Below are 27330 nucleotides of genomic sequence, written 5' to 3' on the forward strand. Positions count from 1 at the left end.
ATTCATCAACAAACAGAAGAAAATGAGTAAATCTCTCCATTCACTCATTTATCTCTTATTGTTTAGCTCTCTCCCTCACCCTGATTCTGTTTGTCGAGGCTTTTCTTTGTCCTACTTCTCTCCATCCTCTCTTTCTGTCTCTCTGTTTCATTGTTATGTTAATGTTAAATTAGTTTTGGAAAACAGATCAGAGGTTGTAATGCGCCTTTTAGCAAGGCTGGGTTCTTTTTGAATTAAAAGCACACTCTGGTAATCATGTGGAAAGTCATTTATAACTGAGAACGAATTGTTAATAAACCTTTTGATTATTCATAATTAAAAGTTACACAATGACCTCAATTAATTTTAGCCACCTGGACTTCAGTATAAGTACAGGATAAAATAAATAAACAGTGGGATTTTCAATCTGCAGATAACTGCAGTTATATATAGCCAAGGTAAGAAGCCAACTAGACATTGTGTGTGATGTTGCAAAAGGCTTGACCAAGGCTTGTTGGGACACAGATGCCTCTGTAGTTTTAGAGGGGTCAAATCTATGTCACTGTTGAAAATTGTCTCAACCATCACAAAACATGCTTAAAAGTTGCTGAATCTATGTTATATTTATACTAATAGTATCTGGCCTGTTTCTGATTTGCAGGTTTTTTAATTACATTGCTCTTTTACATTTTCTGTGAAAGAAGAGACCTTGACAGTGTTTTTTTTTATTTTTTTTAAATCTTTCGTCTGAGCTTCTTGAGATTTTATTAACATTGATTTTTATTCTTGAAACACAGACTTACTCTCTACCTCTATCTGGGTTTTTACCATTTAAATGTCAGCAGATGCTTTAGCTTGCAAAGCTCACCAGACTGTTTTATTTCCACTGTAAACTACTGTTGCCTAGTGGGCTTGCGGTCAGTTCACATTTGTATCCATATAAGGCCACTTGGTTTGTTGTGACTATCTGTCTCTTCCTATCTTGTTGTTTTTTGGATACAGCCTTTGCTTTCCTGTAGGATACTGGTCTAATGTAGTGTGAATGTTTTTGCAAAAAATGTCTCATTCTATCTTTGTGAATATACAATAGTACATGTATTTTAACATGTTTACATTTATACTGTCAATCACAAGACATCATGTCAGAAGACATAATCAAATAATGTCAAATTATTTGGTGCACCCTGCAAAGCCACACATTCACAAATAATTACACTTATAAGCTTCATCAATAGTGTGGTGGCTATTTATTAAATAAAGCATACAAAGTATAATCTTGTCTTTCTCTGAAGTTTTATTCAAGTCATCCATAAATGGATTCAACGCAACATTCACACACTGAAAGTTAAAAAGAGTGAAGATTCGAAGAGGCAGTATCATGCTATCCTCGTTGGAGCGTTACTCTGACACAGTTACACATTCCTGAGTTCTGGGGAAACAAACAGATAGCGTGGTGCAACGATGGGTCTAATCATGTCCTTGGCTGCTCAGTGAAGTCTCAACATCCCGCTATTTACTTGGACATCGAGTGTAGTTAGAAACAGGGTTAAAGGTTACATGCATATAATAGCCTCTTGAACAGGTTGTGTATGGTTTTACAATGACCAGATGAAAGGGTTGTGTAGGTCCCACCACAATATATTGTATCTGTAATATCATGTACTTCATTGCCTCCAGTTCCATGTTTGAGACATACAGCTTTCCCACTTTGAACAGCATGACCATCAGTCATAACCATCCATTATCTATTAGGCAGCCTTTGATTTAGAAATGTTCACTGTCATAGAGGCAGAGAAAGCATGTGCGCGTTTAGACTCTGGCAAACTGGTAACAATCCTGAGCCTTACTTATTACATTAGCAGGTAATGTATCCACTAATATATAGCTTTTAATTTAACTTTAATAACAAATGACATTCCTTTTATCTGGACGTCTGTCTTTGTCCTACCATGACTGGCTAAAAGCTTTCATATTGTCAAAACATCATAGGCCCATTTCCAAACTGATGATTGAAGGTGGACTTGGTGGTGGTGCTATGGGGATGTATCAAGAACCTACAGCGACGTTTTTTCCTGTGCCTTTCTTTTCACCATTTAACTTTGGCTCCATTGGCATTGAATACATACATAGGCTACATACTGCAATATCAACAAATAAAAATAGCCAAAAAAATTATAGCAGACCAACCAGTCAGTTTGGCAACAATAACAGCAACTAATCAGAGAACAAACTATCCTCTGCTTGGCTTTGTCTGTATATCTATTTCCCTCTCTCTGCCAACTGAAATGGGCTTCGTTGGTATAAAATGTGTTTGCCAAAGAAAAATCAACAATTCCCAGCACAATGATTACGACTATAGACACAATAGTCTCATTATTAAACAATAAACTGCATTCCCTTGCTTCTTTTCTTTCATCATAACATAAATCTTTTGCATGTCCATTTGAGTGTCTGTATGTCTGTAGTTGACTGTAAGGGATGTATTTCATGTCTTTATTAGAGCTGCAACAATTAGTCAACTAATTGATTAGTATTATAGCACTAGTGACTTAATAGTAACTATTTTGATAATTAATTAATCGTTTTGAATCATTTGAGTAAGAGCTGTGCTTAAATTGACTTTTTTGACTTTTTGACTTTACAATCGCAAAACAATTTACAGTCTTATTACATTATCTTTGATGGATTCATATATCGCACTCATAGTAACTGAAAGATTGGTTTACACACATTATTTGTTGTATGCAAGATTAAAAAATAACTGAAAGCCCTGCCTGGTGCACTGGATGTGGTCACCCACACAAAAGAAATATGTAGCTAGACAATAACACATACACACTCGTACATACAGTGAGCATACAAAGATACAAAGACCTACAGATTCCTGTTGTGGAAACTGCAGATAGCTCTAGAAAAAAAAAAATACTGGAATAAATTCCACATGGCCTAAATTAAAGACTGTTTTCCTTTTTCTTCATAGGTGGTGGCCATTTTCTCTTTATTTCAATATACCTCGCTCAACCACATCTCTGGGCCCATACTGAAAAGCACCTGTGGGAGGTTTATCAGAATCAATAAACCATTGAAAACAAAGGACCTCAGGGTTAAGTTCGAACACACTAATACTACTTACTTACTGACTACTTACTTAGTAAAACAAGAGAGAGAGAGAGCAGTGAAAGGCAAATGGACAGACAGTAGAAAAATACGAACACAGATTAAAACTCTTTCTGGTAGGTCAAGTAAACATTATTTCTTGACACAGCATTAGCAGTGGTTTGGAATAATGAGGTGTCTCCTTGTGAAAAAGGAACTTTTATGAATAACAACAACATTGCTTTCAATGATAAAAAAAAGACTTTTCAGAAAGAGACTTCTAATTGGTCAAAAAAGAAATATGCACTCATCCATTAAAGTATGACCCCGACTTCACACCATGGAAAAAATGGAAGTAAATAGCATTTGGTGTGTGGTGCTCAGAGCATTGAAAGCTCATGTTTGAAAAACATAAGTATGTAAAGTATGCATCTTAGAAACACTGTATTGTAGAAACAAGCAAAATAAGGTATTTATAATACTATCAGAGATTTAAATATTATTACAAGGAACTGACTTGTGCTAGAAACTACAATGCGTTGAGTGAAATATCATGTATTCCATGCCCACTATGAATGTAATGTTGCTTAATCACTTCTAGACAGCGTCTAGACAAGACACATCTTAATGCCAGCTATAAAACAGGGGGCTGCATGTGTGTGTGTGTTTTGTATGTGCAAGGTCAGCTGAGTGTGTGAGTGTGTGAACGTCCTTTTCAATGCGGCGGTTGTAGAGATAATGATGGATTCCCTCATCACGGGGAGGTTAACTGGCAAACTGTCCCATTAGGTGAAAGCACACCATATGCAAGGTTATACACACAGAACAACCACACCGATCATATACAAAGCACCGACAGGTTGATCGCCATGACTTCTAAGTGTCCATACATACACGCATACACACAAAGGCACACACACACACACACACATACAATAAACCCATGTGTCCCTGCGGTGATGGATAGGCTGGGAAAGTATTCTGCAGGCACTTCTAATATTCAGGAATGTTGTAATTTTTCACACAACCTTTTATGTCAGCCAGCAGATTCAGAGTGAAGAAAGAGAGAGAGAGAGAGAGAGAGGAGAGAGAGAGAGAGAGAGAGATTGGAAAGGGTGAGGAAGAGCAGGGTCACCTTTGCCTAGGGAAAACAACTGAGGAAATGGCTAAAGGGATGCACAAATTAGGAAACTCAGAAAGTGCTTTGGTTGTCCTTTGCTTTTATGGCCATTTGGAGACGTTATGTGAAGGTCCTGGTTGAAAAAAGGACTTTTGGTAGCTTTTTGGGAACTTTTCTAGTGCATTTAACTTCCTTGGGATCACTTTCATGTTGAATTATTAGTGTAATTGACATAAACTATTAGCTATTAACAACATTTCTATGAGTTAAAGGTCCAGTGTGTAGAGTGGAACCTGAACACCACCTAGGAATGAGAACAGGCTGTGTGAGTGTGTAGGCAAAACTACGGTGGCTGTGAAGAACACAAAAAATACAAAAGGCCCCAATATCTACAGCCAGTTAGCTTTATACACATGGTGGTACAACATGGCGGACTCCATGGGAGGCAACATGCAGCATTGAAGATAAAAACAGTTAATTCTAAGGTAACGAAAACAAAATTCTTCAGGTGATTATACGCTATTGAAAACATACCTATGAATATTATAATTGTTTCTTCCAATAGGTCCTAGTAAATGTTACAAATTAGAGCTTTAAAGAACAGTTTAATCTCTTCCAGATGTTAAAAAAATAAGTTTGCTGTTTAAACTTGGAATACCTCCATGTAACCGTATAAACAAACCACACCTGCTGACATTAGATGTCTTTTGATTGTTATTTGAACTATGCAGAAATTTAAAACTATTTATTGCTCATGCCTCATTAACTTGTAGTTTGCACTTGCTATAAAAAATCTACAGTGATATGTCATAATTTAAGCTCTATTCTAAAATGTTTGCTGCATCACTATCTGTTCAGAATTTAGTTTGATACATGCAAGATGGAGAGTTACTTGGATTAACTCATTCTGGAAATTTCAACTTGCAAGTCCCCAAAATCTATTTTAGAGGCAACCACCTTATTGACAGCTTCACGGGAGGCAGAAAGTCAAGCTACCTTAACAGCTCCCTCAGGGCTGTATGCCAACAGCCAGTGCATGCATAGCATCTTTTTTCTTTATCTTTCTCCTCTCCTCTCTACCTCTCTCCCTCTCCCACTACACTTCTTATCTTTTTTTCTTACTCTTTCCTCAAATTGCACAACTTCCTCGATCTCCTGGTGCTCTGGTATGGCACTAACGCTGCCAGAGTTGGATTAAGGGATGGATTCTAACTCTGTTAAACCATGTTTAAAATTGAAGCAGGCATGGTATGCTGTGGCATGTTTTGTAGCCAAAGTCATTTCCTGTTCCAAGAGTTTAAGGTGGGTTTAAAATATAGATTTCCGAGCGCAAATTAAGTAAGAGTAAAGTTGTAACAACAACAACTTTTAAATTCTAAACTACTGCCCAGTTAGAGAATCAGGCCCTACTTATTAGAGACAGGACTTTATTTATAGTTCCGCCTGTTTCAAAAGTAGGCATTGTTGATCTTCTACCATATGCTGCATTAATTTGCTGTTGCTGCCATTTGCTGTTATTGCAAATGCAGCACGTCCTCCATCTGTTTCATATTAAAACACTTCTAGCAGTTTGGGGTGGTAGAATTCCTTCACCCCTCCTATAAAGGCCTTTTTGTAAAACATCAACAGGAAGTTTTCATTTATATTAACAGCAGCTTAAAAGTGAAGGCGACCAATAGAGGGTATGCGTTTACGTCACTTCCGCCCCTCGACACGCCCCCTCATTCGAACTGAGTGGCAAAAGAAATCGCCCACAATATGTCAAAGGATAGCGAAACTAAATAAAATGGATCATAAAAACAAATTAACGGCAGTTGGACTCGCAAATGATCCATTCGAGCTCCCCAAAACTATCTGGTCCACGGACATTGATATGTGGCCAGATATCGGATATCCGGACATTTTTATGTACCTGATTTGTACGCCAGGTAAATATACACGGCAAAGCTTAAAGGCATACAAAAGCCTTGATGCTTGGTCATACTTTCAGGCGGGATTTGTCGGCGAAATTAAAGTGATGAGAACATCGATGGATATTCTGGTGGTCTGTGGACAGGTTTGTATACAAGTTATATATATTTATGTTTTTTATAAACTGAGTTAGCTGCTGTCAGGCATTATTTATCAGTCCCTCCAGAAAAACACGAATAAACGCTTGCATGATTTTATAATCCCCGTATTTTCGTTGCAAAAAAGTCACATATATCTATATATCTTAGTAGAAAGTTGAAAAATGTTGCGTTTACTTCACACAAGAGCAGCCATTTTCCCGTTGCCATGGGAACGTTATGAAATGACGTAATTATTATGCGACGTGAACGTCATTGAAAAGCTGCAAACCCCGCGATTGCACTTTTTTGTTTCCAGTGGGTTAAATCATACTAGTTTCAAAAACCTTATAGTTGTAAATATTAGCAGTGTGTACATTTGCGTTACAGTAAGAGATTGCACTTTGTGCATTGGAAGCACTTATTTTAACAGAAGATGTCTACCTCTGCAAAACAGGAAGCACACATTTTATTTTTTTATATTTTATTTATTCATTTTTACAGAAGTTGAAGCATATTCCTTTTGTAAAGCTACAGAACTTGTTTGACTCATCAATGTTTTGTAAGTCTGAAATAAAACCAGATGAGAACTTGAAGCACTTTCTGTGATGTAGTATGTTTGCTTATCATAGGAAGTAATAAGAAATGACTCTTTACATTAAGGTAGTAGCCTAGTGAGAACAGGGTGTTGGGGGAATCACTTTTTATTTTAAACCGCAGTTTTTGGAAGTTCCCACAATTTCATCGCATAAATTGCATACATATCCTGCTTGTATTAATAAAACATGCCGCATAATTAAGGATTTTTGCCCGCAACAATCACAAAAAAAATCTGTATTTTTCTGGAAGGACTGATTTGTTTGGAACTGACACTGCCACTTGCTAATTGTACAGGTGAAACACAGCCAGAGAATGAATGAGCCACCCTTGAAAACTTGGATAGCTGCAGAGAAGACAGGGACAGTTGTAACAGCACATTGTACATGCATGGCAGGACTTGGAGAGACATGTTCACATGCAGCAGCGTTGATGTTTGCAGTAATGTCTGGTGTGAGGCTGCGTGATGACACGCCGTGTACTTCACTGCCATGTCAGTGGCTTCAGCCAACACAAAAAAAGAAAATCGCCTGCTCTGAACTGTCCTCTATAGATATGACATGTCCCAGAACGCAGAGTAGAAAGGTTTTAGGTCAAGTTGACATGAGTGTGGTCAATGAAACTACATCAAGGAAGTCAGGGCCCTGTGATGCTACGTCCAAACCTACAGGAGATGAAGTTGCAGGCTTTCTGAATAAGCTGAAGTATGCAAACCCAAGAGCTGCTGCATTCGATGTTTAAAGATTCAATTTGCTTATATAATGAGGCAATGTCATTGTGCGTCTCCTCTGTCTGGACCTCAGTGCCTTGGACTCCAGTTTCAGTTTGTACCTGTTGTGAAGAAATAGCTGAAGTCAATGGTCAGGAGTTCAGAAAGTGTTCAGGAGACTCTGATGTCTTATGCTGTAAAATGTATTGTATTGTGTTATTATCTCCTTGATCTGCCTGTAATTCTTGCTCTGACGCAGTACTTCTGTCTGTTGCAGTTAGCCCATCATGTCTTTTGCCAGAAACGTTTTGAGTTCGTACATATCTCTCCAGGTGGTTGACAGCCCGAGTCCGATCAGCAGTAGAGGTGAAGCTGAATAAACTTGGCACATAGTCAGGGTGTAGAGGATCATCACTCTTTTTTCCTGAAAAAACAAATATACATGGTTGGTACCAGCGAATACATACATATAACGATTTCTATATGAATCAGAGCCAGGTTAGCACATTTAAAAATCAATTTATTCAATCAGCCATTAGATTTAAACAGAATCCAAAACTAAACATCAGAGCAGAAAAAAAACTGAAAAAAACAGTTTACAGGAGCCCAAACAAAATATAAAAACAAAAAAAAAAAAAAAAATTAAAAAAATTTAAAAAAAAACAAAAAAAAAAAAAATTAAAAAAAAAAACAAAAATTATAGACTTTCACTTTTACCAGAGTAAAACTTTAACCCGATATCTTTATTTGTACTAAAGTATGACTTTTGGGTACTTCAGTTACCTTAAACTAGCTAGGATTATTAACATTAATGAATACAGAATACAGAAGCTAACGTTAGCTAAATGAAAGATGCTAACGTTAAGAGCTTTACTGAAGTAACGTTGGCAATATATTATGTAATTTAATGATATGATTTTGCCCGAAAATACAGCATAATTTAACGTTACCTGACACAAAATGTGAACCGCAGATCCAGGTCTCGGTGCCTGGATACCAGCTGTCTCTCCGGATCGCAGTGATCCATCGCCGTCTCTTTTCTGTTGCTTTCGGTAGCCTATAGAAACTTTGCTCCGACCCCTTTGCAAATCTATTAGTGCAGTCGATAGCACAGCAGCTCTTCCCCATGTTGAATATAAAATCTTGGCGGCTCTTCTTCTTTTTCTTATAGGATTCTGGCAGTGTTGACGCTGTTAAACGTTACTGCGCTCTACTTGCCACTCGTCTTTTTGCCACTCAGTGGACGTAACCGCAGCAACTTCCGGGTACCGTGACGTCATGTGCATACCCTCTATATATCTGTTAAAATTATATATCACCGATGTATTTAATGCTGTGGAATCGGATGCATATATTGCACATTGCATTATTTTTTTTCCTTCTCTTTGACCATGTGGGTTCATGCATTAACACAACCCTAATTTTGACATTTAAAGTATAAAATATATGATGTTTGTGTGTTATATATAGCTTCGACCAGCAGTTACCTTCTAATACCTAAATAAAATGAGGTATTTGCCAAAGTTATAAAGAAAAAATAGTAAGACAGCAATACTAAATTTAAAATAAACAGAATAAGCTACAAATATGGCCAATAACAGTGCACAGAGTTTCTGTGATCACAGTCTGCTTCTTTAACATTGGATTAAACAAGTTAGACATCTCATTAAGATGACTGACAAGTGCTGAAGCGAGAACTTGACCCGCTGAGTGGGAACAGGACTATCAAAACAATTTACTGCACTGAGCATATTTTAGTTTTGAATATAGTTTGAGTAGTCTGTAAAGACACCTAACTCATCTGTACTTGATAAGACTCACTACAAATTATATTATTCAACTGTGACCTTGAGTTTCTTACATTTGGATTTAGGTTTTTAGTCCTTCAGCTGAAAACTAGGCTTACATTCCATGAGTAACATCTCCTGATTTACAGCAGCATGTACTGATCCAACATGTCTCTTATGCCCTGTTATAGCAAATGATACCTACTGTAATACCACATTATTTTTATGTGATCAACTCAAAAAGATCCACGCTATTGTTTCTGATCTGTACTAAACATATTTGTGAGTTGGCTTGCTATCGTTTGTGTTGGTACTCATTTATTATTTTCTAAATGTTTGCTGCTGCCATTTTGTCCTAATAAATTAAGTAAAAATGTAAGCCACATTCATTTTATAGTTCATAGTCTCTGAGTTAAGTTAGCTCAGTTATGTTTATATGATTTTTTTCATTTTTTACACATCCCAATAAGTAAGAGAGATGAGAAAATGAATGCATTTTGACTAAATTAAAATTAACTAATTTGTCACAAGCACTATCCATGGTGCTGATCATACCAAGGACTTTTGCTAAAAACATGAGACTAAATTACAGCATATTTGTGTGATTATATGTTTCATCTTTTTGTGTGTGTGTGTATGTCTCATTTGGGATTTGTAGGCTTTTTAATCTTAAAGTGTAAATCCAACTTCTGTGAACAGCTGAAAGGGCTAGAAAATATGTTCTATATTTGTATGTGAAGTTTAAGAGAAAATGACAAAGCTACAAGGGAGAAACTACATGATGCGTCAGCTGTCCCAGGAGGACGGATATTAACCTAACATACTGGGCTTTGTTTTGACCACGGCTATACATGAACAGACAGCCCTTAGTGTTCACAAACGGATCCAGCAACTGTGTCCTGAATCACCTCTGACTGAAAAATGACAGCAGAGAGTTTCCTGCTGCTTCACTCACTCCTCACAAACCACTCACCCACACAAATCGCACACAAAATCACAAAGGAATGAGTTGACAAGTGCAGTTAACATCACCTTGCTTTCAGCAACAGCTGTGTCCCGCTTCACCTCTGCAGCCTGAGAGACACTCTGAGTGACAAATGACAGCAAAGGTCTAATGCCTCTTCACACTTGTGTTTGTCTGCTTGCTCCACCACTGTCAACACACTCTCTCTTGTCATAAAAAATAAAATAAATCTAAAATGTTAGGTCAATGGGGAGAGTATGGAAGTAATCCTGCAAGGCTCAGTGGTTAGTTGAGGGCTTTCCACACTCACTTGTATAAATAATTTAATAACTTTGCAATGACTTTCAAGATTTTTGGAGGAAATATTCAAGCACTTAAAAGTTGTGCTGAGTTTGTCATAAGGCCACATGTTTTTTTTTAATTAAATATAGAAATTGTATTTGTATTGTAATTTAAAAGTATTTTTAAAACTGCTACAATTTCCATCACATATATACTGTATATTTAATATGTCAATGCATCTTTGGAAAATGTATCACTGACTTAAGATTACCTTTAATTTGTATTTAATTCAGATGCCTAAAACATATTTATCTAACCTCAATGCTAATTGTTTTACTCACTGAGAAAAGATTATTGCCTATGTTGTTGATTTATTCTTTGCAGAGGAGAGGAGGAGAGAAAGAGTTTGGATGTCCTCTGTGTATTTCTCCTGTAAGTGAATGTAAGAGTGACATGACCAGTCTCAGGAAATAGTGACAGGTTTTCTGTCAGTATCTCACTGCCTGCTCACTTCAGTGCTTCCTCTTCAGCCTGAAAAACATGTTCTAAGACACAATCGGAAACAGGTTGAGACACTGATGTCAGAAGGAGAAACTGTTTATGTCTGCTGGATACAACACCTTCAATACTTAGAGAGAGTAAAAAGTAGTTTCTGGTATTAGTTGTCAGTGATGAATAGGGTACCAACTTCTAATGTTTGAAACCGATTTAGCTGTGGATAATTAAGAGCTAAAACTAAACCTCTACAATGTGAAAATGGCTGAGGTAAAGAGCAGAGAAAAAGTTTTAAAGAAGAGACAATCATATAGTGAACGATACGATAACATTCTATTTATACTTTAATTTATATTATCAATAATTAAGCACTTCTCAAATGGAGAAGTGTATTGACTACTGACTGACAGTGTCAGTGATATATGCCATTATTGCAGCAGTACAGTTTTGTTACCGGGTGCTGTGATTTTTGACAGTTTTTGTCAGTTTTATTTTGATAGCAGATACTTATGAGGAGGTGTGGCAGCTTGATAGGTAAATTTTTTTTTCATCAAGTCTAGGAGAAAACAACAACCGAAGAAGTGGCAGAAGCACGTATAGTTGGAATCCACAGCAATACTTTAACAGTTTCAAGGGTATAAATTATGAAAGCAACATACAAATCAAACTGCTGTTCAACCCACGCATTCATGTTCTGTATTAGCTAAACAGTCTGAACGGGGACAATTTAAATGGTGTCAAGTTAGAGTGCTAATATTGACTTGCTGATATTCAGAACGGCTGCAGTCATTTATTTGCCTTTCTAACACAAGGATCACATTTAACCCATAATGCATCCGTGTTGCTTCAAATTGCCTGCAATGTGCTACACAAGGATTCTGCAGTACATTTTTATTAATAATTGACTAACATGAAACATTTTCATAGTATTACAATCTCAAATCTGAATTAAGTCCCACAACAATGTCACTTTTCAAATTACAAAGTAAAATTGTGTTTTCAATGCAGTGATGAACTCATCGAGTGGAGAGTTATGTATTCACCACAAAAGTGATCCAGAGCCGACACCCAGACGTCTCGGCCTTTTAACAATTTCAGGAACCTAAATTACTAGTTACAGGTTTCTGGCACTGCTTACAAATAACCTTTATGTGATACATGAAACATTTTCAAACTGAGCTGAGAGAGCAAGGGTCTTTTGGTCTTTCGTTCTCTCTATATCTATTTTTCTCCTCTTTTTTTTAAACCGAACACTAGATACTTAACTCCTCTTAGTCTTAGTCAAGAGTGCAATCTTCAATGATAGGGCCAGGCAGGGGCGAAGTCTACTCCTGAAGCTGTTGCCGTGACCTCAATCCCTCTCTACAATTACCTGTGGAGACTAATAATATTTTCAGCAGAGTTTACCCGAGAGTAGATGCCTTAGGGCCACAGAACTGTAGGGAATGCTAGTCAAAATCCCAAAATGAACAACATGACCACAGACCAGTGTGGTTCAAGCACATCAAATTATATTTTATGGTCTGTCTGCAGCTGAGTAAAACCTCATGTAAAATTCTGACTGGTAGAGATAAGGCAAGTCACTACTACTACTATATCAAACATTTTTTCTTATGTACTCTAACTCTCCCTGTGTACTAAATAACAAAGCAAAGTACTTAACTAATTGCTCTTAAATCACAAGGATCGTTGCTGTATACCATCCCACTAGAGTCTGAACTGGGGCCAGCAAGTCTTGTTATCCGCTTTATCCCATCCCGTCATGTATGTAATTTCAACACCAACAACCCAGACTGGTAATACAGCACTCAGTCAAACTGAGTCTCAAAAAGTTACCTTGTTTCAATACATGACCCAAAACAAGGAAGAACATTACACTATGTCAGAGAATGTCTAATAAGGAGATAGGTTCCACTCTCGGTATACTTCCGGCTTCTGAACTGTTGCAGTTCCACTCTGGCTCCATATGAGGGCGCTCACAGGATGAGTGCAGAATGAATGGCGGTCTATGGAGCTATACCCCTCAAAATCCACTTTTCTCAGGATATAATTTTTTGTCTAGTTATTTGAATGTTGCATTTGAAAGGGGATGCAAAGAAATTACACATTGCTGGGTGTAACATTTTTTAGAGTCAGTAATTTGCTTTAAAAAGTCTTTTAAAATGTCAATGACGTCATACACATCGTACGGCCAGAGATACTGCTTTACGGCAAGCCTTGAGTCTTTGTGTGCTTCCGCTCTCTGCACTTCCTTTTCTCTCAAGGCATCGACAACACAGACATAACGATAGGCAGATAAAAGTGCCAGCAACCCCAAAAAAAGTTGCTGTGTTAAAAAAAAGAACTTGGGCGAAAAAATCTGCCTTAACATTCTGGTCCCGCTTCGGATGCCACGATGCTATCAAGCAGGATCTCTGGTCGTAATCAGTCCTTCACTGACCAATCAGCGTTCATTAGCAGAATGCTAGCGTGTTATGGGCAACAACAACTCATCCTGTAAGAAATCGAAAGGACATAAGTACTCGTTCATTCAACTTTCGACCTATAACCCATGTTGAACTTGCAAAAACTACAATCAAATCTGAGATTTCACAATGAAAATCAGGTGAAAGAGACAAATTTAGCCGTCTAGCTCCATCTGCTCCCATTCATTCTGCACTCATGGGCAATCGCCCCCAGTGGAACTGTGGTGGAACTGCAACCAAAATTCGGTACAATGGGACTTAATAGAGAGTGGCCAGGCTCTCCGTAGACGGGCTCTGACTATGTAGTAGGAAATGTAAGGAAATACCTGTGCTGAGTTACAGTAGCCAAGCTAACCACATTTTCTCTTGTACACACAACATAAGTATGGGTAATAACAGCTATAGTTATAGACAGGCCTTTGTCAGCTGACCATGATATACTTTTTTCAAACCTCTCCACACTAATAGCAGATCATGAAACCACACCTATAAACCAGTAATCAACTCCCTAATAAACCAGAATTTATTTACTACTTTGTATTGATAAATTGATTGATAAAATGAGGACAAAATAGAAGTTCAAAAATGTTCACCTGCTGGCTAAATCCTCATATGCAGGCTACCCTGACTATTTTGGAACTGAAAAGTTCTCCTTCAACTTCTTTACATGACAGCGGCTAACAGTGGCTGACCACTCAATATAGAGTCACTGTTGGCTAGAAAGCAAGTCACTATGTGTTGGCTTGACATCCCCTCCTGGTGCACATGTGGTGTGGTGCTGTATCTCATGCATTATATTAGGACTGAAAACACTGAGAACACTGGAAGATCAACCCTCTATTCCCCTAAGCCAGTCTTGTGTCATACTCAATCTCTACCACACTCACTATATTATATATAAATTGCAAATATATTGCGAAAAAAACTAATTTCAACCACATTTCAGTGTGTTTGTATTAGAATAGCAAGTGCTGCATTGTGTCTGCCACGCTGACACTTCGAATGTATCATTAAAAACTGACATGTTATGATGCCTGACTTATGCACCCAGAGCTAGGGTGTCTGTCTGCATTGCTCATGCACAGAGTAGAAAAATAAAGCAGGTGACCAGGCATCCATCTTATCCCTGCTACCAGTTATGTGACTGGTATAATGGGTTGTGGGTGACAGACCATCATTGCTGGATCCCATGGCCACCAGCTCCCCTGTCTGCCAATCACTTGCCTTCGAAGAGCACCCACACAGAGAGCATGTCTTCTTCCACTGTTGGGATTGTGTCAGAGTGACAAGCATAACAAAAATACATTTTCTTTCATCTATATGGTCTATATTGATCCATTGCTGGCAAACAGACACAAAATAAGGGAACAAGTTAACTTTTTTAAGTATCTGTGTGCTTCAATTTTTGTGTGACAGACTGAGTGACACAACATGTCTGGCTTCATCCAACATGTATTCATTTCTGTCCTTCATTTCTGCACACTGCTTCAGACTGCCAACATTTCTTCCTGTTAAAAGCTGTACACGGTCACTGTTTATCTCTGATGTTAAATACATAAGTGGTGTTATAAGTGTTATGTACATAATAATATGAAAAAGACGATATATATATATGTGTGAACAAATATTCAGTGTTAATGACATGCACAGCATACAGCTCTTGCTATTTCTCTAAAGTTAATAAATAACAAAAATAATATGTGACAGTGGCTTTCTTGAGGGACAAGTGACTGCTTATGTGATTTAAAGCCCATGCCAACTACTCAGTCACTTGTCTGCCTGGAACTGATATGACCTGAATACCAAACAGAGTGGAAAATGTCATGACTGGCTACACTGCTGATGGACAAGTTATGGTAGATGTTTGTGTGTGCCTGTCCATGTTAATATCAAGATGCATAATTTGTCTTTGCATGTGTCCTTGATCTTGTGTTATGGACAGATGAGAACCCACCTAAAGGAATACTATTTTGTGGATGCATGGCCTTATTCTGGGATAGAGATATGGTCAAGATGGCCAACTCTTCTCCCAGAAATTATGTTTATATATATATAAAGATATTTTGAAGGAAATGTAATGCTGTTAATATCCAATCTTGCAATACAATATTCGTTAATAGTGACTACAGCATTATTAAATGTATTTCAGTCAGCCAACTCACATTTGAAATGTTTATTAAAGCAGTATATTTAGATTTTGGCATCTAGGCTCCGACCACATCACTCCCCGCAGATATGTTTACATAAAGATATTGGGGAGTGCTGCACAAATACCTTAACCCCCAGTCGGAGCCTACAGGTGGATGCTGGGGTGGTGGTGGGGCTTATAGCGCAGCAGGCAGCAATAGCTTACAGAGCAGCAGCAGCAATACGAATGCAGGGCAACAGCAGCATTGACAGAGCAGAGGGAGAGCTGGGAAACTGTGCAGTTTAAATAGACCGCCAGATTGGAAGGGTGCGCTTGGTTAGTGATTATGGAGTAAGGCATGTCATGTGTGTAATCAGCGCAGCTCGAGTTGACTGCCTGAACTAGCTCGCAGGCTTCACCCCATTTATGGTGGTGTTCAGGTGTTCAGGCACTGACAGCACTTTGTTATGGTTAGGGTAAGGTCATGGTAGATAGATTCTCCATGTCTTTAAAACTATAATGGTGTTTTGATGATGGTGGTGGAGAGTGCTACTTCACTCCAAAAGGTCCCATAGGTGTTTGAGATGTTGGATGGCACTTCATAGTGTTTATGTGGCAGACTAGGTCGAAAACAAAGATGTATGTACATTTGGGGTGCTAAACATTGCTGTAAATGAGTAAGTGTAACAGGCTGCATTCATTAGATTTGATACATACAAGACCCCTGGTGTAGTTTGTTCATTACTCCTTGATTTTTCTGTTTGTAAGGCATTTAAAATATAATTCAGTAATGAATTTTTTAGCGTCTGTCATAGCACGAGATTAGATCTTCTGGCCACTAACACGTATTGTATAACAGCATGGCTGGGATGTCGTTCTTGATTGAGCAATTTTCAGATATCAGGTGGCAGCAAAAACAAATTAACTACAATGACCTCTTAAGCAAGTTAAGCCTTGGAACTAGATAAGCTGATTTTTGTTAGACGTGCAGTACAAATGGTAACAATAAGAGGCAGACAAGCAATTGAAATGGAATTTTTCAACATATAATCTCTTTAAGTGTAGTAGTAGTTGTGTGTGTGTGTTTGTGTGTGTGCGTGGGCTGTGTTAAAAAAAACCTTGCCTATTGAGCATTGAGTGACATCAGGCGATGAGGTTATCAGATCTATGTCTGTCCATCATCAAAAGTGTATGTGGCACTGCTATGTGCAGATAGGGAAAGTGTGTTGTGTTGTTGTCTAAAGTGTTTATGTGACTTATGTATAAGTCTCTTTTAGGTGGTGGGTATTTGTTGGTGTTTGTTTACGTGTGTGTATGCCTCTAGCCAATCCATCAGTGCAGTGTGTACATGGCAGCATGGAGACAGATGGGGGAAATGTGTGTGTGTGTGTGTGTGTGTGTGTGTGTGTGTGTGTGTGTGTGTGTGTGTGTGTGTGAAGGAGCTTTTGCCAATTCACAGCACTGATGTGGCCTGTTATGCTCATGAATTTAAGTGTGTGAGAGTGCCTTTGTGTGTGCAAATTTCCTATATGACTTGAATAATCATCCTTGTAAGTGAGACTAAGTGAGTGTGTGTGTTTGTCGGTGTGTGTGTGTGTGTACGCCTCAAGCCTACAACCCAAGAGTCTTGTTTGTATGCTGTCAGTCACTGCAGACAGCCATTGGCTAAACAACACGACAGAGAGGAATTGAGAGAGATGGAGAAAGACGTGGTAGGAAGGAAGAAGAGATGAAAGAAAATGGGGAGATACTCACATGGGAGAAAGAGGGAAGAAAAAAGCGAGACAAAGGAAGTTGGAGACAGATAGAGAGAGCTTCAGGGAGAGAGAGAGAGAGAGAGAGAGAGAGAGAGGGAGAGAGAAAGGGCAAGAAGTGCAGAGAGATACACAGAGAGTTGGGGAGGGGGGTTCTCAAGGGTGTATGCTCCTTACATTACGAAGGATGAGTCAGAGCATTGAAGACCGTGCACATACAAACACACACATATATAAATAGTCACCTTGGCACTATAAGCCTCTTTCCCCAAGGTCTACTTGTCTCTTTACAAGAGGTGTGCTTCTGTGTAAAACTGTCACATAGAAAATAGTGCATCAAACTCAAGGCTTTTGGGCAATATGAACCAAAACTAAATAAAATGTCATCAACATCTGATTAGAGTCTATGAATATAGAGCAGTCATAAAGTTAAAGGTCCAGTGTTTTGGCAGAATATGGCAGAAATGTAATATAATACTTATAGGTATATTTTCATTAGTATATAAATACCTGGAAATAGGAATCATTGTGTTTTCATTACCTGAGATTGAGCCATTTTTTCTATAGAGGGAGTAGGTTCTTTTACACAAAAAAAACAGGACACTAGCACTAGATAGGACCTTTCACATTTACCACAAGTTTTGCAGGCACCAAGAAGTTTGGAAGGTGAGCTGTATGCAGTTGGTTGCAATATGCAACCTCACTGCTATGTGCCACAAAAATGTCATAACTTTCATGAAAGAAAGTGAGAATTCTCACAGAGCAAAATGCAAATATCCTGTTTGACCCTGATGAATTTGAACAGATACTAGAATAGGTTTCTGGGACAACTTCACCTACTTCCAAGGTGCGGCCAAAAACTATAATCAAATATATAATGCAATATTGTTGACGAATAAAAACGGGACTAAATGGGGTTTGCAAAATAAAAACTCTAAAATATCTCTTCATTTTCGTTGACCAAAATGAGACGAGACGAAATGTTATAACGTTATTTCATCTCGCTATTATTATTTTTTTACAATATTTCTGTTTCCTGAGTCTTGGGGCTGCATCAGCGCACTGCGCAGACGCAGGCGGCGTCAATTCCTCATTCCCCACTCGCGGCATTATTTAGTAGATGCAGCTGCGGTGGGTTAACGTTAGTCACAGACACACATTTTATTTGCACTTTTTCATTATGTTATTGTAGCTCGAGCATTCAAGCACTTTCTCTTTAAGTCAAACTTGAATGTAATGTCAGTTCTTTCTGGCATTGTCATTTGAAGCTATTTTATTTATTTTATTTAATTTATTTATGTGTGTGTACTTCTTACATGTTACATGTAAAATACATATGTTGTAAATTCAAATCAGAACATCTTCCGTGTCTGGAATTGAATGTATTCTTGAGTCTATAAGGTAACAATAAATATAATAATAAGATAACCTTGTTTGACTTGTGAAATGGGTGACTTAAAGAAAATGTTGGTTTTGTATATACTATAATAGGTACTTGTACTATATTAATTGGGTTAAATAGAATTGCATTACTAAAAAGAGACTAAAATACAATTTTCATTGACTAAAACTAGACTAAAATAGTCATGGATTACTCTGACTAAAATAAAACTAAAATGCTCAGACTTTTAGTCAACTGAAACTTGACTAGACGAAAAAGAGTATAAACGTGACTAAAACTAATAAAAACTAAAATGACAGTTTGACACAAAGACTAGACTAAAACTAGAATTAAAACAGGCCGCCAAAAACAACACTAGACTACACCCCCCACAATGGAAATTGACTATGGAAAAATTCTATTAAAGGCTAGAAACAACAAACAAACAAATTTAAGACGGGTGATTAATCCAGTGCATTTTAGTACTTTTTCTAGTTTTCTGAGTAGAAAGAGTAGAAAGCATGCCTGATCGCCCACTTTACAAGAGTGAAGCAAAGTGCTCTAGACCTGTTCAATTCTTCTCGATCCACGGGGGAAATTCACAAGCTACCAAACAAAGTATTAGGTAATTGAAATAACCCTACCTTCACCAACTGCAACAATGTGATAACTTTTAAACGTAACTTGGTCGTCAAAATAGTGAACATTCTTTTTTCTACTTGTACAACAGCTTGAGACAACAGGTACATTTCAACTAATATGTGTTAAACATCTGTGTATTATTACAACACAGAAAGGGCATATACAGTATGTCACATCCCTCATTTCGAATTTTTATTTACTTACTATATACAAATGAAACACTTCTCATCTCCTATTCACAAATTGTCCACTTGCTGACAACAAAAATCAATTACATTACTCGTCACATGAAAAACTAAACTCATCTTTCCTCCACTAGACACAGATGGCAATAAAACAAATACTGTAGAATGAGTAAATCTACTGGAAAACACAGTCTTGTGGACATTTAAAAGAGATTCCTCTGACAAATGGAAAACAATTGGAGGATGGTATTAAATTTCTAGCTGTATCTATTTTGTCCCTCAGTGTGATTGTAAAACAAAACAGCGGCGGCATGTAATTTTGCTCTTGGAGGCGGTGGGTGGTGTAATCCAGCCTGGAGTCTATTCCAGTGACAATGAACCAACAAAACAACCAGAAAGACCTTTCACAGCAATAATGAGGAGGTTGTTCATAGAGGAGGCCAGAGATGTCACATTCTCTCTCTCTTTCTCTCTCACACTATATCTCTCTCTCCTTTACATCCTTCACACACACACACACACACACACACACAGAAGCTTACATACGCATGCAGACTGAGTGATGGCTGTTATCAGCATACTTTGGGCAGAAGTATGAGCTTTGGCTGACCTTAACATGTTCAATTAACCTGCAGTAATCCCTCTAGACTGATGGAACTGGCTGAAGGCTGGTGGTCTATTATTGTAAATGGGAAGATTACCATAGCAGTCCGTCTATGTTTGCGTGGAAAACTAGATTTATATCCTGCAACCTAGCAGGAAAAAAAGAAATACAAGAGCTAGAAAACAAATACTGTTCACGCCTCTAAAATGCTAAGAATTTCACCTCTAAAGCATCAAAATGACAGTATCTTTTCATGTTGGATGACAGTTAGCAACATATAACAGCTATAGCAAGGGCCTGGCAATCAGCACTGTCTCATATGAATGGGGTCAGACACTGGTTAAATGTACAGTCAGTAATGCTCATCGATGTGTTTCCAGCTGTATATGAGAGCTTCATAAAAGGGAGCCAAATAAGTCATATCATCTAAGTCATTTAGAGAATGATAGCATCATGAAACATCTGCCAAACACACAAAGGGCATCAACACAGAGGAACAGTAGGCTAAAGCTAAAACTAACCATATGATGGATACATACATACATACATACATACATACGTGTTTACACACATACAATCATTATGTGGATTGTTGGCAAATCAGGTAACACTTACAGACGTGTGACTAAATGAGCGTGAACAAATGCAGATGCTTTCATGTAGGACCTGAGGGGTCATTGAGTGGTTTGTGAGAATGAAAATGATGTGAATCAATTGAGCATCTATGAGACAATGAAGGGGTTTGTGTTGGTTTTTCCTTTAAATTGTCACCCATCAGTAAAATATATTTCCAGTGCCCCACCTCAGATTTACCACACTGAGGCTGTTTCCATCCAAAGTCTATCTCTTTGACTGCAGCTGCCTGATAGTTCAAACTAGCTTTGACATTATAATCGTGTCACTTCCAGATTAGTCTGACGTTTGCAAACAAAAATGAAATAAAAGTACTGAATTCATGCAATGCTGGTTTGAAATGTGTGCTGTGTAAAGATGTGCAGCCTTGCAGGCCCAGCAGAATGTGCTGCCAGACTGAGCAGGATGGTTTTTTTCGATTCTGCTGCTGTGACTTCCCTAAAAGGCACATAATACAGATTGATGACACCAAAGTTTATAAAGCGGTTCACAACTTCTGCAGCATAACATCCCTCTTTTCCCACTTTTCCTGTCACTCTTCACTGGCTACTGCTGAATAGCTGTGAAAATAAAATGATACCATGAAGATTCATATTCAAACCCTACATAAAGAACTATGTGGCCGATGGAGATATCTAGTCACTCTACTTCTGGGCCAAAAAGGGCTTTTGCTTTCTCTCTCCATGGGAATGGGGCTGCCCTTTGTAATTAAATGAGAATCTAATCCTGTTTATTGTTTTCAGTGGGGATTCTCTCTACGGTACTGATGGTATTCAACTGTGACTCTGCCCACATAGGCAAACAACAGGTGTCTGACATATAAATACCAATCAGATGGTGTCAGTAATGCAGGTGTTCAGAACACCAGCCACTATCAAGGGACACTGAATGTGGCGATATGCCGTACACCTGGAAAGAATGCCAAGTGTACCAATAACCATGCATAACTACTGTTGCTTTAATTTACTAAAGTTTAAGATAAACCAATTAAAATACCCATTGCCATTAGCGTTTTTATGTGATTTAAAATTTTGCGACACACCCACTGAAGTGATCGGATCTATCTGATTTTAATGTGACAATGTAAAAGCCTTAATGGTTTGTTACCTCAACACATGTATATTTGTAGGGTTATTACTTGACTCTACAGACTTCTTGTAAGATACTGTACTATAGCCAAAGTTGGCTTGCTTACTCAGATAGGTGGATTTTTTTTATCTGACCTTGCAAACCTAGGGTCAATCCCTGTCTTATTTTTATCCATAGCTTCTATCAATCCCTCAGTCTGAGTCAGTATCCCTCTCTATCTGACATAAAAGAAAATAAATATGATGCCAGCTGGTGTCAAGAGGGATCCTCCTTCCTCTCTCTCTGTCAGAAATGGTAAGAAATTGGATGGCAAGTAGCTCCCTGTTGGGTGTCAGAGGGGAGTATTTTTATCATCTGTATCTGTCAAATGAAAATGCCTGCCACGTCTCAAAGGTCCTTTGCAAATGGCGAATACTCTGTTTGCCCTACACCGTATTGTTTCAGAGCAAAGTCAGCCCAGCACAGGCCATTTTACAGGCAGAGGCAACTAAAAAACTTTACTCGCTGGAAGCTACCATGTTGAAGAATCCTGTTTCAGTCGGACTGAAATGCAGAGACATCAAGACTCACTCAGGCTTTACAGTGCTATTGCGACATGCCAAGCCTGGTTTCCACTATAGGACCAAACGGGGCTAACCTGGTTGGACCACACAAGTAATATAAGCAAGCCTCTTTTCCAACACAGGTCCAAAAAGCCTAGTTTCCATTTCAATACCACACCGCCTCCTCTCCTTTGCAGTGTTTCTAAGCCCAGTTATCAGGGGGCAATGGAAATGTGTAGCCTTAAACTCAGTCAGATGTGTAAGAACATAGCTGGAGCAAAAACAGCTGGACAGGTGTCACTTGAGGACAGGGTTAACGCTGCACTGCAGGATTACACAGGGTTATTCTTTGCCCTGTTTCCAGAGAAGATAGAAAAGACCAGCCCTGTTTCTATTATGTAGCCAAGAAAGGCTCCTCTTTTTCTAATACATGACCATACTAGAATAGATTGGTCCCCAATATCAGATAAAAACTAAAAACTACTCATTAGGCTGGTATATATTTCCCATTACCATTTCAAAGATGGCCATTTGGCCTCATTATCATGATTCTCGCTGTATTGTGCTTTCAGTGTCTGTTGTAAGTTTGCATTGTAATGGTTAGAGAATTTTTTCACTTCGAAATGTACAATCCCAAATTTATGACAGTGTCAAAGTAAGATAAATTAGAGACAGAGATAGAGATTCTCCCTGTTGATGACACAAGCAGCTCCCCAGTAAAAGTCATTTTACAATTTTAAGATACCCTCCAGACATGTAATCAAACATATATACAAATAGTCCGTTTGGAACAATAATGCATGTCTAATATGTTTTTTTCTAAAGAAAGTATAATTAAAAACCTAAAATACCTCATTAAAATCTCCAGCTAGAATATCCAAATGTGTTAATTTCTAAAGTTTTCCTGCTTGTTATGATCTAGCTCTTTGGCCACAACATTAAACCAAATTGAACCACATTAAGTAAATTATAGTGCCATTCAAGGATCATTAAGGTGTAGAGTGTGTGTGTTAGTATCGTCAGTGGTGTATGTGTGCATGAGTTAAGGATGTGTGTGTGTGGATGTTGTAAGGTGCAAAACAAGGCATATAGATAAACTTACGACATACTAAACTAAACAAACTGGTGCCTAAAGGGAGAAAGGAGGAAGCAGCACTGATGGAAACCCCAAAGTTAGCATAGAAAACTGCTACACAAGGGCATGAGATAAAGTGTCTGACACAATCTTATCTTTGCCCTTTATGTGTCTCATCTCCAACCTGTAGGCCTGGAGCAAAAGAGACCAGCACATCAGCCTTCGATTAGGGCAGTGCAATGAGTTCAAGAAGGTCAAGGGCCCAAATCAGAGCAAAAGCCTACTTCTCAATCATTAAATAGTTAAGCTGATAGGAATTAAAAGTCCTTGAGAATTAGCAAACAGATCTATCAATGTCACCGTCACCTTGCTGCAACAAAACTGCGCCAGCACCCACATAACTGGCATCCACCTGGAGCTTAAAAGGATCCTCAAGATGGGGTGGACCCTCTGCATGCCTTCCTTTATCCCTTTTACCCATACCTTTCTTTGTTCATTTTCTCTTCACGTCTGTATCTTTTTTGTCTTTCTAAACATAATAATGTAAAAGATTGTTTGCAATAGTCAATTATCTTAAAGGGGTAAAGGGGATTTTAAAATAATGGAAATTAAATATTAAAGTGCCAACATTTGAAGTGGAACTCTGTGTTTGTGTCTGCATGGGCAAGTGTCAGTAAGCTGTGGTGTCCTTTTATCAAATGGTAATTGCAGGCAAAACACAGTTAATACGTTTGTATTCAAGACAAACACACAAGAGAACCTTTTTTTATAAGAGTAACTTGATATCAGCTGCAGGCCATTGTTTATCCTCTTTAAAAAAGCTTTGACTTTTCTCCACTTTGATTAAAATTGCCATATTCCATATTGGATTTACACAGTGGCCAATATAGGACAACTTCCCTTTTAAAAATGTATTCCACACAATGTGGGAAACATTATGCTGTTGATTAGCAATAATGTACCTGGGGAGCTGTGTGTGTGTGTGTGTGTGTGTGTGTGTGTGTGTATCATGCATGTGTGTTTTGTGAGCAAAACAAAGAAAGCACAGAGGAAATTGACTACAGAGCCAGTTGAAATCAAATGCTTTGTAATCTTCTCACCAGGTTTGTTCCTTTTATACAATAGATGCAATCAGATTATCACTTTTATAACTCTTTTCCTCTTCCCTCAACACTTCATCTTATATTGTCTCTTCATCTTCTCTCTTTTCGCCTCATCTCCTCATCCACCAATTATCATTTGTTCTCTTCACTTCCCTGATTGTCCTTTTTTTTCAGTATCATCTTCTACCTCCTTTCGTCCTCTTGTTCCTGTCTTTCACATCTCACCTGCAATCATGTAATCTCTTCAATTCCTCATTTTCTGCCCTTGCTCTCCTGCTTCCTCTTTTCCTTAACCCTGTTCCTTTATTTTGTCTTTCATTTTACTTTCATACATCACCCAACCACCACTACACTACATCACAACTCTCTTCTAAGTACCTACAGGCCTACAATTTATCCGAACCTTTTGGCAAAATGTTTGTTGCCAGGGACACACAGGAGGTGGAGGTGCTGCAAAGCGCCATCCGCTTCTTTCAGCACATGTTAACCAATGAGCTGTTCAGGGAGCCACAAGCGAATCTGGCAAAAAAAACAAACAAACAAACAAAACAAAACCCACACACACTGCAGGTCAATGAAAAACATGAAAAACAAACAAAAAAACAAAACACTGAAGTAGGTGAGAGGTGACCACACTGAACGGCAAAGGAGTTGGGAATACTTTAGGGACTGCAGATTTGGAGAAACAGAAACTCAATCGAGACAGATTCCTTGCCTGCTGTGCTGTTTGTTTGCAGTGCATTGGGAGAAATTCATACTAATTACATGTGTTCTACACAGGCTCAAAAACATGTATGCTTCACATTTCTGCTTTTAACAGACACAATTCCTGCTTTATCTGTATATTTGTTTAGAAAACAATGTTCCTGCTATTAATAATGTATTAAACATCAACACTTTTACTTGTAGTTGAACAACATTTACAGTACATGTTACAGTACTTCTACTTGAGTTCAGATTTCCACCACTCTTTCCAGCACTGACCATCACCTATATCCCCTCATCTTTCAGTCTTCTCCTTCACCAGAAGAGGGCATATCACAGGGAACTATAACACCCCCCTCTCCTCCTCTTCTTTCTAGTAGAGAACAGAGGAGGAAAAACAGGAGGAGGACCGGGAAATCAATCTGATCTATTTTGATCCACTCTGTTTTCAGGCAGGAAGTCTGGCAAAATACCCTACACACACACACACACACACACACACACACACACACACACACACACACACACACACACACAGAGATCTTCCACAGAGGATGTGTAGCCTCCAAAGACAAGAGGGTAGCAGGGAGAAAATGCAGAGGGATAAAAGACAAGAAAAGATTAAGCATGAAAGGAAGAGGAGGAGAGTCTGCCTTAGGGGCCCTGGAAGGGAAGAAGAAGTAAGAGAAGAGAAAAAAGGACGAGAGGAGGAGGAAGTGGAGGGAGGAGATGAAGAGGAGAAAGGGGAAGAGAAAGGGATGGGATGAAGCAAAAGATAGAGCAGTAAAGTTGCTGGGTGAGAGAGGAGGGATGCAGAATGCAATGAGAAGATAAAAGGGACAACAGACGGCAAAACCATGTAATTAAACTCAATATAAAATGATCATGACTGCAGCAGATGCTTTTTTCTTACACATGGAGGGGATAAACATATTAGCTTAGCCTGTGTGTGTTTTTGTGTACACGTTTATTCAAATATAAATGAAATCCTACGCATGGCAGCAGCACATTTTTTTGCAGTGTAATATGCCAGAGCAACAATGTCAAGACAAGCTCTATTGTGCAGGGCTATAGATTAACTATTATGTGTTTAAAATCAGTACTGTGAATTTTAACAACCAAGTCACCCACTTAGCCATGCTTCTAATTATATTTTGTCAGCCACGGTTTCTAGAAAATAGAAAGGTTTGTGAGGGAAAAACAAAACAAGCTCTCAGTGTTGTGGACTTCACAGTAACTGGGCTTTTTCCCCCTTTATTTATGTTTTGTCTCCTCCAAAATGTCAGACAGTACAATAAGGAAAAATGAAGACCATATGTTTTATGAACTTTTGTCTGCTTCTTGAAGGTCCTGCAAAAATAATGAATCACTTTGCCTTAGTGAGTTTTTTTATATATATAAAACATAAACAAGGATTTTAAGCATGAAGTTAAACAAAATCTGCGTTTTTTTATATTCAAATATTTGCAAATTTGCTTGCAATAGTAACTGGTGAAGACTTGCAGTGAACACAACATTGTTAGTGTTAGTGAAGATATTTCAAATATGTAAACAAAACCTTGGATTTGTGGCTTCTGATTCATTTTAAATGTGGGTGAAACTCTACACACTAAATTCAAGGAACCAAGTAGGTATTTAAATGTCTTGTATCTGACCCTTGTTCATGATGTTACTTCCAAGTTTAAGAACTGGTACCCATCACAATAATATGGACTGCATACTAATATTATGTACAAAATAAGGCAGTAAGTAACTAAGTAAGCAATAGTTTTATCATTGATAAACTGGCTGATTGATGCCAATTAAATTTTCTATGCCCATCGATTCTTATTCAATTCAACTATCTTAGAAGACTAAGAAAACCGGTAAATACTGGCATTATTTGGCATTCATGCTTAACAAATGACTTACAAATGGCATGATTAATTGATAATTAAAATAGTTTCT

The 27330-nt window shown here is 38.1% G+C and overlaps 1 protein-coding gene and 2 long non-coding RNA genes across 3 annotated transcripts in view; 1 reads left to right on the plus strand and 2 right to left on the minus strand.

The window, feature by feature from the left end:
* The window catches only part of LOC127355122 (zeta-sarcoglycan), a 337940-nt gene that overhangs the window by 112661 nt on the left and 197949 nt on the right, over window positions 1–27330 (minus strand). The window lies entirely within an intron of this gene.
* Window positions 1–27330, plus strand: part of LOC127355131 (uncharacterized) — a 468532-nt gene that overhangs the window by 81828 nt on the left and 359374 nt on the right. The gene's annotated exons all lie outside the window — the stretch shown is intronic.
* LOC127355129 (uncharacterized) lies at window positions 6711–8839 on the minus strand. The gene is made up of 2 exons (XR_007881674.1): window positions 8500–8839; window positions 6711–7973 (listed from the first exon to the last, which is right to left on the minus strand). It is a non-coding gene; the product is annotated as an uncharacterized LOC127355129 (long non-coding RNA).

This window comes from Dicentrarchus labrax, unplaced genomic scaffold, assembly GCF_905237075.1.
Source record: "Dicentrarchus labrax unplaced genomic scaffold, dlabrax2021, whole genome shotgun sequence".
Classification (NCBI taxonomy): Eukaryota; Metazoa; Chordata; class Actinopteri; family Moronidae; genus Dicentrarchus; species Dicentrarchus labrax.